We start from the raw sequence: 5,148 nt of genomic DNA, 5'->3' as shown, positions 1-5,148 counted from the left end.
TACCCTACGAAACGAAACACTATTAGTTCACGGCATTCAAGATAAAGCATGGATGGATCTCCTTGAAAATACTGGGATTTCAGTCTCGTTTACCTTTGAGGCTGGAAGTAGTCCGAGATAGTCGCCCGTAATGGCCACTAAGGTGTTGTCCTTACTCAATTGATGAAACACCCCATCAATTAACTCCACACATAAGTCCGGGTCCTCTTGGGAGTCCGGATCGAGGGACCGTTCCGGGTCCTCGGGTTGTGGAGGAGGGCTGTTTATCTCCTTCACAGTCTGGCGCAGCTCCTGCGTTAACATTGCTAGACTAAGTACTCAACTATGGGAATTTCGAAAGCGGGTAGGCAAGTGAAAATGTTCGCTCACCCAACTTGGAGGATTGTACATGGAGAATCCGTCCTCCGTGTTGGCACGGAGGAATTCCTCTTCTTCTGCCTTGTACAAAGCGGATAAGATTCTCATTAAAGTGGCGGCCGAATCTGGCCCCTTACGACCGCACCGGGTGGCGTCGTCCTCCCAGTTGAAATCCCACATGGGGTGGCCTCTGTATTGAAGCGGCTGCACCCCTCGCGTAATGCATATGGCCATGACCTTGATCATGGTAAGTTTGGAATGAGCCAACAACCTTATCCGGCTCATCAGGTAAAGGACGTCCCTGTCAGTTTCCCTCTGAGGGTTCCCCGGGTGCCAGCTCAGGCGCTTCTTCAACGGAGCATTATTGAAATTAGGGAGGCCGATCCGTATAGGGTCCGACAAGGGGACGTCATCTATATAGAACCACTCTGAGGGCCAGTCCTCGGATGTCCTCTTTGGGGTATCGGATAGATATCCGGTCCCAGCGATGCACCATAGTTCGGCTCTTCCCACTTGATAAATAGACCCCTCCTGAGAATGGGGCATGAGGCAAAACAACCTCTTCCACAGAACGAAATGGGCCTCAACACCCAAGAACAGCTCGCAGAGGGCCACGAAGCTTGCGATATGCAGTATGGAGGCAGGTGTGAGGTTGTGTAGCTGGAGGCCATAGAACTCCAGTAGCCCTCGGAGAAACGGATGAATTGGAAATCCGAGTCCTCTTATTAAATAAGGGACTAGGCATACCCTCTCTCCTTGAGAGGGATTGCGGACGCTCTCCGCCTGCTCTCCGCCGCTATAGGTGGCAATCCCGGCTTGAACTGGGACCATATATGCTGGGGGGAGGAGCCCCTTGGACTGAAGCACTACTAGCTTGCTATGCGGGACGGAACACCGCCCCCAATCTCCGGGCCGAGGGCTGGAGAGGCGAGAGGAGGAGCTGCACCGACCGGCCATGGTGGAACGGATCCCCATCGAAGGCACTCTAATGAAGACTCGCAGAGGGAAGATGGTGTCAATTGGATCTAAATCCCCGTCTCTTTTATGGGCGGCTCATTAACACAACTGGGGGGTAAATGAAAAAAACCTGGCTTTTCGCATTCGTTTGACACGTGGAAGATGGTCATTATGGGGCACAGAAGCCGAGGAGAGCAGTACGCACTAGAAGCCAGACACTATTCGACGGGTACAGGGAATTTGGAGAAGAACCCGCCTTGCAATGCCGAAGACAAACTTGCGCGCCAGACTTATCATCATTGAAGCCTGGTTCAGGGGCTACTGAGGGAGTCCTGGATTAGGGGGTGTCCGGATGGGCGGACTATGACCTTTGGCCGGACTCCCGGACTATGAAGATACAAGATTGAAGACTCCGTCCCGTGTCCCGATGGGACTTTCCTTGGCGTGGAAGGCAAGCTTGGTGACACGATATGAAGATCTCCTCCCATTGTAACTGATTTTGTGTAACCCTATCCCTCTCCGGTGTCTATATAAACCGGAGAGTTTTAGTCCGTAGGACGAACAACAATCATACCATAGGCTAGCTTCTAGGGTTTAGCCTCTCTGATCTCGTGGTAGATCCACTCTTGTACTACCCATATCATCAATATTAATCAAGCAGGAGTAGGGTTTTACCTCCATCGAGAGGGCCCGAACCTGGGTAAAAACATCGTGTCCCTTGTCTCCTGTTATCATCCGCCTAGACGCACAGTTCGGGACCCCCTACCCGAGATCCGCCGGTTTTGACACCGACAGCGAGCTCTAGGCTAGTCCTTTTTTCAGACGCATTAAACCTATCTCTGGGGACTTCTCGCACGCACCATCGTGCCACCCACAAAAACTTGTACTCTGAGTTTAGTAGTACGTTATACAGGAAGAGAAGAGGTGCACGGACGCACTTGTCCTCTCACACATGCGTCTGTTTTTTCTCGAAAAGGAGGATGATGACCCCCAGCCTCTGCATCTGGGAGTCACACACGCATCTGTAGCTACAAATTGTAGTGTTCTCAACCATCCGGTTGGCTCTATCATGGATGTACCTATATACTAAAACATGTCTAGATACATGTATATTTTGACAAATGGAAGGCATGTATTGTGGAACGGAGGGAGTGCTTGTCATCAAAATGGATAAAAAGGGACGTATCTAGAACTAAAATACGTCTACATACATCTCCTTTTATCCATTTTGATGACAAGTAGTACTTCTTACCCAAAGGAACTTTATATCCAACAGACACAAAATATTTGTTTGACTGTTGGAAATTATTGATCTGATGTCGAAGTAATTGCTGCATCGCCACCAAAACCCACCATTTCTTAATCTAAAGTAGACCAAGGTAATCCCTATATTAGCATATTACTAAGATAACAGAAGGCACTATCGAAACATTTAGGATGTGAGCTTGTCAATCTAAATGTGGAGGGACACAAGCTTAGCCCCGGCCAGCAGCTTGGGCGGAACTGTCAAGAAGGTCAGCTCCTGCACGTCGACGTCGCCGGGATCCTTGCTGCTTGTCACCACCATTTCCACCTCGACGGCGTCGGTCGTGCCTTTGGGCTCCCACGGCGGGCCGTTCGCCCACAGCTGAGTCCAGTAGTGCGGCAGTGGGGACGCCCCCGCCCTGATGCAGACGATCGACACGACAATAGGCGCGCCAAAGTCGAGCACGCCGCCGACCAAGAAAAACACGCGGGGTCCTCCTCCGCAAACAGCAAGAGTCGTGGCTCTGATAGTGGCACTTGCAGCTAGAGCACCTTGCCGTATTGGATCCTGTGCATGGCCATGGGATGCGCATTGCTGATGTGGTGGTAGAGCGCCGGCGGCGGGCCTTCGTAGCTGTCATAGCCCTAGAATACCTGAGTGAAATAGTTGCAACTGCACTCATGCATCATGTCTAAAATTCTGAAAGTTGAATTGAGGTTTATTGAAACCCTCAGAAATTAGTTCAAAAATAAACAACTGTAAAATCTTCTCAAATGAGTCCAAGAAAATGTTCCTGTTATTCTGTCAAAATATTGGCATAAGGAAAAATTCAAACCAATATTTTTGGAGTGACTGAAATATTTATTTTGGGACTTTTGAATTAAATCAATGACATATTTGAGTTGGATTTATTTCTATTATATAAGAAATAAAGCTCAAACATTTTTGTAAGTTGCATGTGACCTTGGGCTAGTCCTGAGATCACATAATAATTTACAGAAAGTTTCTAAAAATGATTTGATGTTAAATCAAATCAAAACAAAATAACAATAATAGAAAATAAAAATAAAAGAGAGAGAGAGAGAGTTAGTACCTGGCCTCACCCGTGCAGCCCACCTGGTCGGCCCAGCTGGCGGTCCAGCCATCTGGCCCAGTCCACCACCGCAACCCCTCTGTCGTCTTCCTCCTGTGCCAGGAGGAGAAGCAGCTGCGTGCGGCATGCACAGCCACCCGCGGCCACCTCCTGCTTCTGACGACGCCCGGGACGACTCTAGACGATGCCACGCACCCCCTGGACCGCTCTCACTCTCTCCCGTGCTTCTCCCCTTCTCTGCTCTCTCTCCCCCTCGCTCCCGAGCAGCCCCGTTGCCGCCGTCCACCGCTCGCATAACCACCGGCCTCCCCTACGCCCCTAGACACGCCCCTGAGATCTGAGAAGACTCCCTCGTCCTCTCCACCGAGTCACGCAACGCCGGGTGCCCGAGAACGCCGCCACCACCGTCGTCTTCAACTCCGGTCTCCGAGATCACCGGCAATGCCCCGACGTCGTCCGACCTTCCCCGAGCCCACTAAGACGCGTGCTGCAACCGATGTGAGCTCATGGACCGATTCCCCCTCCTCCCCTGCTCGCGCTCATACTCTAGCTCCGTTCCCCACCTCCGCCGAAACTTGCCACCGCCGCGAATGTCGCTGTCGTTGTTACGGTGGGTCAACGCCGTGTATGAGCACCTGGTCGAGTTCCTACTGCCCCGTAGCCTTTGCATGTGCTCTTCATTCGCTCTAAATCAAGCTGCAGCCCCGCGCCCGTGCTGGCCCGAACTCTGGCCACCGCCGCGAGCTTGCCTCTGGCGAGCTCGGGCCACCTCAGCCCCTGTCGCTTGCACAAATGGATGCGGGCGAGTCCTAGCTCCGCGTAGATGCCCTCATCCGCCCCTTTGGTCGCCGGAGATGCAAACCCGAACGTCTACGTCGTCTCTGGCTTTGCCAGCAACGAGCCACGGGTCAACCCATGCCCCTGTTTGTTTAGCATTAGCATTTATTTAGTGTTAACTAATTTAGTTAGTTAGATGTGACACTGACATGCAGGCCCCACGTGTCAGGTTTGACCTGGACCCACCCCAGTTGACTTGTGATGTCAAACTGACGTCATGCTGATGCAGTACAGTTTTCTGGAATTAAAATAAATCAGAAGTGATTTATAAAATTCAGAAAATACCCCAAACTTCTAAAAATCATAGAAATTAAACTGTAACTCCAAATGAAATAAATTATATATGAAAAATGATCAGAAAAATCCAATCTATCCATTGTAATAACATATGGAGTTTGAATTTGAACCTAGGGTTCAAACCAACTCCATTTAACTTGTTGCTAGTTGCATTAGCTCAAACCATAGCATATTGCCATGTCATGATCATGCATCATATTGTGCATTGCATTGATTGTGTTCTTTCTTGTTTGCCGGTGTTTGTCCCCGCTCGATAGACGTGGTTCCGACGATGAGTTCGATGATACCGAAGAAGAACTATACTATCTTCAGAAGTGCTAGGCAAGCAAAACCTCCTTGTTCATTCCGATACAATCCCACT

Source organism: Triticum dicoccoides, chromosome 1B (genome assembly GCF_002162155.2).
Source record: "Triticum dicoccoides isolate Atlit2015 ecotype Zavitan chromosome 1B, WEW_v2.0, whole genome shotgun sequence".
NCBI classification, from domain to species: Eukaryota; Viridiplantae; Streptophyta; class Magnoliopsida; order Poales; family Poaceae; genus Triticum; species Triticum dicoccoides.
Note: the sequence above shows the minus strand (reverse complement) of the source record.